The sequence below is a fragment of the Lepisosteus platostomus genome, chromosome 9, assembly GCF_059453375.1.
Source record: "Lepisosteus platostomus isolate fLepPlt1 chromosome 9, fLepPlt1.hap1, whole genome shotgun sequence".
NCBI lineage: Eukaryota > Metazoa > Chordata > Actinopteri > Semionotiformes > Lepisosteidae > Lepisosteus > Lepisosteus platostomus.
In genome coordinates this window covers 35,588,151-35,603,706 of record NC_142619.1, presented here as the reverse complement: position 1 = coordinate 35,603,706, position 15,556 = coordinate 35,588,151, and positions in this window count along the sequence as shown.

Below are 15,556 nucleotides of genomic sequence, written 5' to 3'. Positions count from 1 at the left end.
TACATGAAGGATTATGTTTAACTACTTATTTCCTAATCTTCATACTTAAACTTTCCTTGATAATTTATTTGCATGTTTCTCTTCAAAGTAATAGTAAACTATGAATTGATTAAATATCTGCTTCCCCAATATAAAGCATTAATTACAAGCAACAAAACATCCAATATGTGGATTTAAAAAGTCAAGCTCTTTAAATCTATTAATCAATCAATCCCAATGAGACATTTTTTTAAATCAGTATTATTATACTGGTATTGTAGCTGTATTCCTAAAGTCAGTGAGGTTTGGTTAAATGGACTTGCATTACAAAGTTGAAGACAATTTGTGTCTGGCAAGTGAATAATACTGCAATTTTATATTTGAATTTAGAAATGATTTAATTTAACTATTGTGTAAACTCACCATTACCTTAATGCAAAAGACACTCAAGTTAAGGCCTTTTTCAGCAAATTGTAATAAAAACAATTTGAAATCTTCAGTAAAGGATCACAGAGTTCACAAATGTCCAAAAAATAAATAGGTCCACAAGTTACTTTACAAATTTGTTAATTTTGGAAACTCCACTTACAGAAAGATCAGCTTGCAAACAAATACTGTTTGCTTGAGGATCCTCTTAGAGGCACTTTCAGGCTCATCAATTCTTATTAACCTGTTATTTGAAATGAAGATGCAGTTTTGAAAAACATCTGAAACAATATTGCATTCATATGATATAAGGGGGACTTTTAGGTAGGCTGGATTATAAAACGGTTATTTGATTGATTTAAGACTGGACATTAGGGTTAACCAAGCTACTCTTTGAAATACTGCCATACATTCCTTACTTAATGATCATGTAGGCACTGATTTAATGTTTCATTGTCACTTGGATCCAAAAATAAGAGTGCTAAGAAGCACTATTTACAGCAGAAACCTAGTTTTCCTTTGAGGTTTTCTATCTCAGTTATGAGCAGGTCCAACTACAGTATGTTTAGCTTCCAAGGTCTGATGAGATCAGGTTACAAGGCAGTAGCACTGTTTTCTGGATGACCTTCAGGCTCCATTGATAACAGTGCCTTCTGTTGCAAGTAAGTGTCTGTGGGATTTGATGCTATGGTATCAACTGATGTTGTGTTGGTAGCTCAGCGGACCCATTATCATTCATCATGACAACATCATTACCTCCCTGTATTCTGATCTCTGGCTAAATTCCACTTCAGACTTGCACAATCTGGCCTCCCTAAAACTGCCCTTAATTCAATAGATGAAGTAATTTCTCACATCTCCACCTGATCTAGTGTGTAGTTAACTGCTGGTGCGTAATATCTGTTGCACTATACAAATTCAAGCAATTATTATGAATAACCTTTATTAATTACCCAAAGGAGTGATTGCTGCAGATTGGCAGACAAGTAGAATTGGATTTCAACCTGTTATCTAGATATACCCTGGAGATTTTTTTTAAAATTAACTAGTTCAGAGATGATGGAGTTGTTTCAGATATGATATACACACTTGATATACTTGAAAACTTTGTATAAATAAGTGGTGCAATAAAAGAACAATTACCCCAGATGGTGAAAGTTGTTTCTTGAGGAAGGGGTTGTGAAGCATCGAAATGTCTGCATAATTAAATCTATAATATTTTGGCACTTTGGCACAAGCACCAAATTATGTGAGTTGCACCTACAGTACCTCTCATTTACATTTGGATAAAGTGCTTTCTGTATTGAGAACAATGAAATCATCTAGTCATTTTGAATTGGCAGGGACTGTACTGGTAAATGTCCTCTTTGATTGATTTGTAATATCATAATACTTCCAAAAAGAAAATAACTTTCATGTGGTAGGTAGGTCGGTCCCTTTACAGGCCACAATGGCCCATGGGGAATGGAAGGCAAGGGCCACCATTTTTCTTGACCACCTAACACTGGGGGTGGAGGTGATGTGGTCAGCATCACGCTCCAGCTGGCCTATTACCCCCAGAAGGATTAACCCCCAGTACTCATTTGGAACGCAGGCTGAGTGGACCTGGGAGCCATCTGGAAGGAATTAGAGCAAGCTAGATCACTTACCCCCACCTCGGATTGAACCCAGGCCCTCCTAGTCAGGAGCTAGACACCCTTGCCGTCTGAGCTACCACAGCTCCAACGTCCATTTGGGGGAATGAGAATTATCTGTTTTGGTAACAGTCTTTAATTTATGGATCAAAAAAAGTTATAAGACATATTTCTATTTTTTTTTATTTCATTAAAACATTTTGAAAAATAACAAAATGTTATAAAGCTATTTGGATCCTGACAAGAAAAACACAATTACTAACCAGCTGAGGAATTTTCAGCAATGATAACTTTTTAATTGTGATTGTGTTTTCCATTGAGCTTTTGCATGATTCTTTAGTTTTTTACCATTTTCCAACACAAAATTGTTCTAGTTTAAGATCTAAAACTTTGACTAGGCCTCTCCAGAATTTAGATTTTATTGTTCTTTATCCGTTTTGAAACAGATATTGATATGTGCTTTGAATTGTTGTCATGTTGTGCTTTAAACTGAGTTTCACATGGGCTAATTATATAAGGTAATTCTTCTTTTGAGACTGCTACATGTAAATGTCAAATCAAGATTTTCATCATTCCGATGATGACAAGATGACATTTTAAAAAAATCTTATAATTTCATCATTAGCTTGGAAAATTATTTGCTGTCTTCCAAATCTAAAGAACTTTCAGATACATTTTTACAAGTAGTTTAACAAGTAGGTTCATGCAAGATACAGTGATTAGGTTTATTAAACATAAAACATAGGATTGAAATGGTTTGAATATTTAACACAATGTTTTGAGAAACTAGAGGGGAATAATTAACTAGTAATTAATTAGCACCATAAAAGTACTTTCACAAAAGTGGGTGGTTAGACAAATGTTGCTGTAAAGTATATAGTTTAGAAGCTGAAGAAAAGACCAAATAAGTTTTTGGAAAATGAGGTGCTGAATGATATGCTTGCCCTGCAGTACATTACATTAAATTTAAATGGTACCAATTTTAAAATTGAATAACCTATTTGAAGAAAACTAAGTTTCTCTATTTTGCACACCAGTAGTGAAATACTGTAGAGAAAAAATACCCACTTCTTAATTATTTGAATACTGGAACGGAAAGACCTTATGATTGATATTCTTTCTTAAAACATTAAAAAATAAATAGTTTTAGATTAGCATTAAAGAGCATGCTGTTGTTTCATAAGCTGTAATAAAACCAGTTACAAATGGTTTGCATAATTTATAGAGACCAGTGTTGGAATTATTTGAGTACTTCCTTTGAATTTAAGATGTATGAAATTTTAACCTCTATTACACAAAGGCGCAATTGTATTGTATTGTAGGTGTTCCATAAAATTACATTCTTTATTTAATTACTTGCTTTATCTTTTCATTCTGATAAATATATGAACAAATGTATTTATTTCTGTATAAACTGTATTTCTTATCTGTTGTGGATCCACAGTGTTGTCCGTGTTTCTTTCCTGTTTTGTCATTTTGTGTAACTTCACCCCTCACCCCTGGTTTAAATGGACACCTCTTGTCCATCAAGAGGAGCTGGGCGATGGAGCTCAGGATATTCAACCTGAGGCATTCATAGTGTGGTCTAGTCTTGTTTTAGTAGTAAGTGTACCCTTGTCTGTATTTTGGAACATAGCCTGAAATATTTAAAACTTTTTGTAGGAAATTCCCTGGAGGAACGGCAGTTTATTATTTTTGTTGAAAGGTTTTCCTCCATCTGTAACAATTCTTCTTGTGCCAGCATTATTCAGTAAACAGTCACTGTTTTTCAATTTACTTCTGTGCCCTGCTTATTTTCTATGACTTCTCTAGCCACCCCTGAACTTGCTGGGTAGTAGTTTAGTCTTATGTATATTATTAAAGCATATTTTTTATATATTTAAGCTCATACATCAAAGCCTGTGTAGATATTCCATGTTATTTCCATCAGAAGCAAAGCTGGTTTGTAAATACAATATGCCAATATATGGTTCATTCTGAATACTCTTGTTAAAGGCAGTAAGATTAATCCTTTGTTGCAAATGAGCATGAGGCTTTAATGGAGAAATAAATGAGAGAATGGAGTCCTGGTGTAATTGTTAAATTACTCCCAAGCACTGAAATAGCACAAACATAGGGGTTTGGAATTAATTTACCTTTTGTTATTAGTTTACTTGAATATAGAAAATGCATTTCAGAGTTGAACATGTAAAAAAAGTTGAAATGAGTAAGAGAGTTAACCATTTTGGGGCCCTATATAGCCTAGTTTGCATTAAAATAAGTTGGATACGCATACAAATATTGCTTCTTTTTCAAATGGACACAAATCCTTAATAGTCTTAAACTAATTTACCTCACAGTGTGGATTAATATAGAATTTCAAAGAGGGCAACTACAAAGAAAATCATATGTATTTAAGAAGGAATGTGATTTTGAGGGTACAGTATGAGGCACATGCGTCCGTGTCAGGGACTTCTACTTTGGAATCACAAGTGTGCTACACTACATTGCAATCTTGTCTTAAAATTATTTTATAATTACAAATAAAAATGAAACCAATTGATCACCAATGCAAATAAAAGAACTATTTATGCACTTATTTTTACAGATTTGCATATCCTTGATCCCTTTTAACACTTACTTACATTTTGAGTAATAAGAAATAACATTAAATATAATAATATCTCAAATTAATAAATAAATGCGTACAGCCTACCATTTAGCATGACCCTTACCTCTTGCTTTGCCTTGCTTCGTCAATCTCAGGTTTGTAGCTTGACACTTTTAGCAGAACGCAAGTTTCTGTGTGTTCAGTTGTTAAGCAGGTACTTGTTTTGCTGTTTGTTAACATTTTCAGCCACTTCACTATCTAGGAGATACAGGTAAGTCCTTACTTCTGAAGGTAATTGTGTGTTTGTTTGGCATAACGTAAAACAAAGCATTTTATATTATTACAAACAGAAGTTAAGAAAGTAATTACCAGAAATGACATACAACTTATTACTATTTACTATTACTAGTTATTATTATTTACAAAAAAGGCATCTAGACAGCCTAAGTCCTGACCCAACTGAAAAACCCCACACCATCACGAAGTGTTTGAATCCTATATAATGCCTATTTCTGCACATATATAAGGCCCAAAAATAGAGATAAACCTGCCTTCTGCACCTGAATATAAACTCTGCAACAGAATATAACCTAGAGTTGAATCTCTCTATATATCTCTCTATATATATCTGGATGCTACAAAGTTAATGGTAACCCTATCTCCCTATTCCAAATGGTTCCACTAACTAGGAGAAGCTGTCTTTAACCTAAGGATTCTTTATTTCCAATTGGCCCTTACTAATCATGGCCTCCTAATAATCCCCCTCTATGAATTGGCTACATTACTCTGCTCTCCTCCCCACTGATAGCTGATGTGTGGTGAGCGTTCTGGCGCACTATGGCTGCCGTCGCATCATCCAGGTGGATGCTGCACATTGGTGGTGGTGGAGGGGAGTCCCCATTACCTGTAAAGCGCTTTGAGTGGAGTGTCCAGAAAAGCGCTATATAAGTGTAAGCAATTAATAATTATTATTATTATTATTTATACAGGAAATCCAAGTTTCCTAAAAACAAAATGTTCTCTTAACAAGATTCAAATACTCAACTCGAATCTTCTCTTAATGGATGGAAACAAGGACTCCATGACTGGCTCTGTCTTTTCTCTTCTTCCCTTTCCTCCCCATCTGTGCTCCTTCTCTCTCGTTTCTTTTTAATCATTTACCCAGAACTTAATTAACCAAGGTAAACAAGATGATTCCTTTGACCAGTGTGTCTAAGATCAAAGTAAACACTTAAGTTCCTTTCTTTCTCTGAAGCTCCTAAGGAGAACTACAAAGTTTGACACTCCTTAGATGTGTGATTATTGTCTCTAAATTCTTGAGACACCTTAGTAGCCAATTCTAATAACTATTACAGTATATTCCCCATCTGTAAATAGCTTTCCATATTTCTCAACTCCTTGTGTAATTTTGTAGCTTCTTTCTCTTCTTTACTTCATTTACTTGTTGCTTTGTTTTCTGTACTTCACTATGGCCCATTTGATAGACTCAGCTTTGTCTGAAGTATTTGTCATGTTTTGTCTGAATATGTCATTGGACTTTTGATGTCCTACAAACAACGCTCTCAAAACATATAGCTACTAACAGCATGGTCTTTATGTTGTTTATCTCTATAAAAGAGCTGAAATGAGCAAACATTTACTTCGCTTTCTTAGCAACCATCAATTTATCCAAAATGTTTGACTTTACACTAAAGAGGGAAACATTTTATCAGTGGCATGAATTACAAGCTGTCCTGTGAAAACAATAGGCTAGCACCACTAAAAATAATGCAGTAAATAAACCAAGTGGATTCCTCTTTTCTACGCCAAAGTGCTTTCATTGGTTAACAAGTTGTACAAAATTGCAGAACAGTCAAGCATAGGTTTTATTGTGATTGTTTAATTAATTTTAATTTCTTCATGGCTTATAAGACTTTTATTCCATGTTACTCTTTAATTGTATATGCCACAAAAAATCCCTTTTTGTGCAAATAATGGCACACATGCTGTAGGTTGCTGAATTCTGGTTTAGACTGTCTGATAGTGCTCCTTTTTAGCATTATGAAACAATAAGAGCTAATTAATATTCACATCCCCTCTATTCATTGTGACGACTTGCACATAAATAGAAGTAAGAATTTCCACATAAGTTTTCCATTCTCTTCTGATTTTTCCTTTAAGCTGTCTGACTGAGTAGAGTGCCTTATGTTCACATCCAACGATAGGGAAAGACAAATCACATTGCTCTCTCTCCTCTTTTCATTACACGTGGAGGTGAGTGACTAAATTCTGTGTTAAAATTGTAAAAAATATATATTTTATTGAATATGCAGAAAGCATATTGTGAAAACAGGAGTTGATGCAAAATCCTTTGCAAATTTATACTTTTATTTTTGCTGGATTTTCATAAGGCAGGCATCACCTACTTTGTTCATCCCAAAGGCACTTTCCTGAGAGAGTGTAAATTCCTCAACAGGACTGGATACATCTGAGATTTGATCAGACCTGGAATTAGATTGTACTGATTCTTTAGCACTTCTCCCATTGTGTCATTATGGAATAATGTGGAGTTCCTCTAATGCAGCAATTCATGGATTTCTTTTTCAGCTCATTTAATACTTGGTAGAAGTCTGGGGGTTTTCTGGGTGATTAGGATGTTTGACCTCTAAAACGCCTTATTTGTAAACACTGTATACATAGAGTAACTTGTGTAGTGTAGTGTTCCTATTGTTATTATGGATAAATATTGGTTTTACCCGGTGTGCCTGGACTATTACTCTTTTCACCAAAGCTGTGCCAGAGAATAAAGAATTCATGTGCCTCTAATTATACCAACTGCTCAGGTATATTCTATAACTTACAAGTTGCGGATCATGTATATTTATTTTACTTATTGACTAAACCGCTCTGTCAATTCCTGATTTTCATCATTTTTTGTAACCCCCCATTTGTAACAATATTTTGCAAACAATATTCTTCCAAGTACATCCTTTAGTCAAATGCATGGGCATTCATTAATGTAATACTTTTCTACATAATGGTTGTTAAACATAAATTTGGAAGAAGGTCAAACTCTAATCTTGCACTTGTGCTCTCCTGCATGTAAATACTCACTGGCTGCCCACACCTCTGTGTACATGTGTTCTTGACCTCTCCCCACCAGGCCTGTCAGTTAACACCAAAGTATTAATTAATAGGTTTATTCCATGCTGGAAAAAAAGAAGAAAGAAAACACAAATGTTTCAGCCGCGGAGCCTTCTTCAGGTGAGAAAGTACACCAAAGTATTACAGTCACCTCTAATATTATTGGTTCCCTTCATAAACATGATCAAAAAAGGATGTATGAAACAAACAGCGCATTTCATGCTTCAGAATATATAAAAAACTATATTCTTGTAGTCTAATGCAAGTGCTCAATGAAAAAGGTTTTTGTTCAAAAGTAATATTTTTATTTCTCAAAAAGATTGGTATCAAAACAATTGGCACTCTTAAAGATTTTTATTAATAAAATAAAAATTACGGGGGACTATTTTGCTTCCTGTTATCCTGGAGCCCTTGTTAAGGTCATCGGCATCATGAATTCTACCAAGTACCAGCGTATTTTAGCCAAAACCTTGGTTGCCTCTTCCAGCACGCTTAAACTTGGCTACAAGTGGATCTTCCACTAAGACAATGACCCCAAGCACACATTAAAAAACCCACAACGAAATGGTTATCTGACCACAAAATCAACACTTTGCAATGAACATCACAGACTCTGGATTTAAAACCCTTTCAAAAACTGTGCTTTGAATTGAAGAAGGCTTAATTTTAAGAAAAAGTATTCAAATGTAAGCTTAAGTAGCTATATATTGCCCTTAAACAATACTCTGACCTTCAAAAAGATTTTAATTTATTCATAACTCAAACTGATAAAAGTTTGATGAAGAATTTTATCCCAAGTTAAAAATCATTCTAAATGATCACAATAAAGTACAATTTTATTCATCATGGAATGAAGATTAAAAGAAGGTATCTTAATAAATTATTCTGATTGTTTTATGTTGAAAAAATGTAAAATAAATATCAACTCTTTGTGGTAAAAAAAAAAACCTTGAGGGACAGTTATTAGTGATCCTAATTAATTTCAAGCAGGCAAATTAATTAATTCAGATTCTAGTGAGGCCCAGGCAGTCAGCATGGCCTACATTACAGAACTGAAGAATTTTTCAACAGCTGCTCCCAAGATCTCTCATTAGAAATAATTATTTACAAATACCAGGTTTTCATTAGTGGAAGAGCCAAAGCCTTTATTAAAGGACCATGTTTATGTTAGTACTCTGCTGGCAACATTTTAGATTTCTAAAATTTGCTGATTTTGCTCCTGTTAGGGAACATGGATTGATGGCTCTGTGGCTGGAAGGTTGCCGGTTCAAATCCCCCAGCCAGCAGAGGAATCCTACTCCATTGGGCCCCTGAGCAAGGCCCTTAACCCCAGTTGACACTGAGCATGTAACGGAAGTGACATCACACCTACAGTATGATACCTACTGTAGATGGTGTACTTCTCCAATGGAAGAAAACCCAATCATTTGAATTAACAGAGTTTACCGTTGTCTAGAGAGTGGCTTGTATATGCCCTGGATTGTTTTGTCATAGTTTCTGAGCTGGCTTGATTCAAATCTATACTGCTTCAACACTACTTCTCTGTGTAGCAGCTGGTAACCTACTCTAGTTTCATCTCCAAAGTGTAAATTGTTTCACTGCATATTGTGCAAATGGCAAAAATTTATCTTCTTCTTCATAATTTCTTTCTGTGTTCTGAACAATATACTGTAGCAAGGATACAGACTAAACTGTATAACCGAACGGCCTCTTCTATATCATATTATTCTGTTAAATTAATGACATTATACTTCAATTCTATTTCATAACTCTCACACACACTGGCAGCAGATAGAAAGGCATTCTAGACCATATCGTTTTTGTGACCTCATTGTGTGCAGTACTGCTGGGAGATTCTTTTTTACTTCTCCACTTCATCAATAAGTTTTAAGTTGTTCGTCTTTGAAGTGGTTCTTGAAATAAACTTTTCAATGCGAGAAAGCAGGATCTGAGACAAGCTTTGACACCTCACCTCATTTGTTTACTCATCCCTTGACTTCATCAACTTGTCGTCCACTTCAGCCATATGGTTTTAAATGAGGGCACGGGGAAACTAGTGGCAATTATATTGGCCAGCACCTCTGCAAACACCTTGGAATTTTCAGGATGCTAGTAGGCTGTTGGGGCACCATATTAGGATGGTATCTACTTTGCATTATATAGCTTATTTACATCTTCGTATGCTACAGTTAATGCATGTAGATGCAAAAAGAAAATACTTAAATTTACGATAAGAAAAAACCTTCATATGGATGATATTGCTAAGACTACAATACCCAAAATCACAATGTGATTTTTAAACTTAAATGAAACAATCTCAAAGGAATTTACTTTGTAACCTTTTTATTATCCAGAATATCTTTTTTTTCTCTAAAAATGTTTGGGGTTTTTTTTCAGAAACATTTTGTGCATTTATTTCACAAGCGAGTACTCTGCCCATAGGGGTTAACCTGCACAGCCCTCATTAAATATTTCATACTTATGTCTCTTTTAGTAGGACTTAGTCATTCTCTTTTATCTTTTGATTATTATGTTATTCAAAATCATAAGATGGAAACATCTGAATATAATCTCAAGAGTACCTTGCTTTTGATATCGGGACAAATGTATAGCAGAATCAAGCAGCATTTACCATGAAACCAATGGGTCTTACAAAGGAATTAATAACTGCCTTGAAATGTTTTTTTTGTCCCACAAGAAAAAAGATTGAATTTTCTATGCTATAGCTTGAACAATTTTTGGGGGGATCATCTATATTTAGTAGGTGTAAAATATTTGATGTACAGTAAAAATCATAAAATGCCCTACTCTAACAATTTTCACAATTCAGCTTACATACAGTGGGTACACTGCAGTTCCTATTGAACTGAGCTTATTCATAATGGAATGCCTCCAATGTGGATAAAACAAACAGGAGGAGGAGAAACATTTGGTGTGCATATGGTAGTGGTATCTTTTAACCCCAATTAAAATAATCATATACACACAATCTGAATAAATGAGTAAGTGTATGGGAGTAAGAGAATAAATTAAGATATTTGTAGATATCCAGTTTTGTTAAAGATCCATCCGTCGTTAGAAACCTTTTTTTTCCTGATCAGAGTGGTGGCCATGAACCTATCCTGGAAGCATAGGAATCAAAGCAGTTCTACACCCTTGACAGGACACTGGGACATGCGCACATACAAACACGTTTATCAAGACAATTCAGAGACAGCAACTAACCTAGCTAGAATATGCTTAGTTCTTTTTTCATATGCACCAGATTCAGAAAGAACAACCACAGATACATCAACCCCTACTTTTTATCACTGATATGTCCCTGTCTCATACTATGATTCCCAACAGATGTTCACTCTCTTATTATCTTTTTAGAGATTCTAGTAATCTATAAACAAAGACAGCAGTTTTGTCTTGAATAATAAGCACAGTAAAATGTAAATAATATATTTTTGGTGTAGAAATTAAAATATTTGTACAATCTTGAAATTAATTATAAAATCACTAGAAAAGTGGATGGGTGAATCAAATTTCTATTTGTTTCTGGGGAAATGAGTACAGTATATAACAGGAATAGATATTAGAAAGTATTTTGAAAACGTCTTAATGCATCTCACGGACAGAGTTCTGTCTGTGCAGTTATGCTTACAGGCTAAACAAAATATGTTTTCTACTAAACGTTTCCTGTAGTGAAGACTTTAATTGTCCCAGGTTAATTTTCTTCATGTCCCTTGTTTCAATTGCAAGGGTAAGGTAATGAGCTGAATGCTCTTACAATAAGTTTTCTGTTACTAACCAACAGAAAAGTCCTCACCCCCCACATTCCTTTTTATTGCTGTTTCCCAAGTGGCTTGTCTATACAGCTGTGACCCTTGTTTTCACAGTTACCTCAAAGCTGTTAGGTCTCTCCAGAGACCTCTTTGCTGGACAGATCAGCTGTGGTGCAAAAATCTGGTACATTTCTTTATACAGTATGTAAAGAAACATACTGTCTTTCTAATGACTGCATGAAACAAAAACTGAAAAATGACGTCAACCAACAAAATGCACCCAGACTGAGCTAAAATGAACAGAACCACATAACATTTTATGGAAAAATATATTTAAAGTGTGTGTTCAATTTTCATTTTGTAGAAATTATAAGGATCATTTAAAAGGTGCTTGAGCCTGAAATGTTAACTGTAAAGCTTAAATATTAAGAATTTGAAGCTTAGATTTGTAGATTAGATTGTACTTCCTTATTAAAACAAAGATTAGTAAAGCCTTGCAATAACTTTTCCAGATTATTTGAAAAAAGTCCATTATAGGTACAGTAAGAAATAAAAGGATGTGAAAATGTAGGCTTCTCCTGATAATTTTCTAAAGGATTTTTTTCTTCATTCAGTTGAGTATTCATACTGTACTTTGTTCAGTGCACTTCTATACTATTGACATAGCATTTATCCAGCTCATCTTCTTTAGTATGTTCTGAATCGTTCATTATTGGAATTTGAAGATTCCTTCCTGTTGCCTATTTTTACTTGTGGAAACTGAACATGTCTCCATAGCAACCAATAAGCTTAATTTGATGAAGAGCTAGAGAATATTATACATGAAAAAAGGAAAGGATAGTTTGAATTTTCTTTGTTTCTGGTTACCTTAATTTTGGAAATTTGAGGAAATTACCACTCTTGCCTGATACATTTAATAGTCATTGCTAAATAACAAATTGGTTTGCCATTGTAAGTTTCACAGTAGCAAACAGAGGTTTTGAAAGAAAATAAAAAAACAGGTTTTGTTAATTTTGCACACATACATTTTAAAATTCTACTTTTAAGGCAGCTTTGTGAAAGGGATTGTAACCAGATCAGAGGGTTTTAGATTAATAATTATAGTACATAATATCTCATAGCTGAGGGGAAATACTTGAAAAGTGATTTAATGAAAGACTCATGAAACTGGTTAAGTTTTAAAATTTCAAGACCAAGACAGCAATGGGTAACTACTCTAATGCTATACTGTGCAAAATTAAATAGTGCCTTGAAGCACACTGTCAAGGCATGAATAGTAATCTCAAATTGGAGCATTTGCAGAGTTGCTGAGGTAGTAAAGTTGCAAAGTGAAACGGCCTCACCTCAAGGCTTTGGAAAAGTATTGTAAACTGAAGCCTGGAACTGAGGTTGTTAGGGGAAAAAAAACAGCACAATCATTAACATGTTCTGAAATATTTTTTTCCTAGTAACACGTTTATAAAACCACTATTAAACAAAAATATAGCTCATTTTCAACACATTGACCCATCCACCTTCAGTCTGCTTGTCCTGGTGAGAGCTGTGGCTTTTAAAGACTTACCTTGCAAAACTAAAAATATTCCCCTCTCGTAAACTTAATTACTATTGAGAACATAATTGTGAGAAAAACTGTATTCCCTTGATCTACATCAATTCAACAACTCAAGGACAAGCGTATTAGCTGGAGACTGAGAAACAGATGGTCTTGAAGGACAGTGTTTCTGCCTCAGGTAAGAAACATCATATTGGGCAAACAATAGTTGTCATGAGGAATTAGAATTTTTTTAACAAATCTGTCACTGATACTAGTCCTGTCCTTTTTATCATCTGATGATAAATATATCAGTCAATGTCCAATTTTAAATGACATTGTTATACTTGAATCCACCTTTTTAACAATGCTATTATACTGTAAGTCGCATCTCAACAAATCAATTGCATATGATGTACATGACTGCAAATGTCTAGACATCTTAGATGGTTAGGAGTGGCCATACTGTATACACAGTATGTGACAATCATCAAAAATTGTCTGAAAGCCTCCACTAGTGTTTTCTACCATTCATAATAACTTTGACTGTTGTTAATTGGAAAGAAACCAAGCTGGTCATTTAGAAATCTGTAATTCACATTGATCAGAATTTTCAAAAGTCATGGTAAATTTCACAAATTAAAATGTTGTAGTAGACTGTCCATCACATTTAATTGCCTCATTGCTACATGTTCCTTGTCATTAACATTTGTTTAGAGATACATCTCTAAATGGACAAAATACAGATCTATCAAAATGTCTAAAAGTTCAGATTGCCATTGAACTGTGTCTTTGTATAAAGCAGGAAAAGAGTAGAGCAATTAAAAATGTCTAAGACATTTGCACAGCAGTGTATAAAATTTTTACACATACACATTCTTCATTCACACACCAGTGCATGTGCTTTAGACATGTCAGTTCACCTAGGCAAATGTCCTTGGACTGTGGAAGGAAAGCAGAGTGCCTGCTTTAGAGAAAACCCATGCAGATAAATTCCATAGAGGCAGCAGCACTAACTTCCACACCTCTTTGGCATCCACCCATAACATGTACATACAGTATACTGAGAGGCATACATGTGCATCAGATGTGTATAAATGAGTGGAGAAATCAGTATTGTTGCATTTTAAATGCCTCTCTATAAACTAAAAAAAAATATATATACTACTCCTTCGCCCCAAGTTACATAAGATTCGACTTATCTAAATTCCTGTGGGTCCCATAATAAATTTTGTAAGTGAGGAAAGTTTACATTACATGTTTACGGGCATGGTAATCCAACAGGGACTGAATTTTGAAAATGTGTAGTAACAGATAATGACTCAAATTTAGCTCAGTGTAGCTGAGTTAATTGTGTTATACTATGAGACATTATAGATCATTTGAGAACACATTTGAGGCATTTCTGGCATTATTGAAAGTTTATCTCAAGGTTTTGTTTTGAAGTAAAAGTTTAATATAACATTTTATTTCTCTATACATTCTTCCAACATTTATTGTGGGTCCTAGATGAATTCTTAAAATATATAGATTGTTGCTCATATTTATTCTCAGCCATTTTTAATATTTTTGCATGTTTTTTCATACTTGATACGGTATGTCTGATTTTTATGGTGTTCGACATTTCCATTTTTGTAAGATGTTTAAAGTATGATCAATAATTCAATTTTCGAGGTTTAATGAACTTTAGGATACTCCACCCTCAAGGAAGATAACAATGGATGGATACAACAGTGTTAAATTTGACAGCTTGAAACCACTATGTAATTAATCATGGCAATAGCTAATCAGTCTATTAGACATTTCAGCAGAGTATGATTAGCTAATGAAATGGACTGCTTAACAGAAGAAAGCGTTTTCTTACTGAATGCCAGTGGATTTATTTAAATTCAACAATTTTGAAATATTCAAGTGGGGAGCTGCATTAACATGTGAGCTGTAAAGGAACAAGCAGAGGTTAATTCTGTACTGGAAAGTAGAAAGAAGAAAAAACACAATATTTCAGCTCTGGAATTTTCTTCATGTTACAAACTGGTTCTGCAGTCCGTGTCGGGTGTTATGATAGACCCTATGTGAACCGGTTAGAGCTGAAGGAGACAGGTGGCAGAGTACGGGAAGACACACAGGGGTTTAATGGTGCAGTAAAGTAACAGTGATAGTTTGTGAGACGGTGAACGGGGAAACAAAGAGAGGCATCCAAATCCGAGCAGGTCCAAAGGCAGGTCAGGGCATAGTCCATGAGTCCATTAACAGTAGATCCATCGTAGGACACGACAAGGTTAAAATCCCCGGGAAGGGGGATACCACGAACACACGAAAACATGGAGATCTTGGGATGATAGGATTCAGAAAATGGGAGGTGTCGAGGATGACACCTATGCCCTCAGGAGATGAAGGTAGGGTATCCTGGTGCCTCGCGACATCCATACACTAATGTTGAGGCCTGAGCACTGGAGGCACTGGGCTTAAGTAGGGGGAGACACAACGAGGCACACCTGGAACA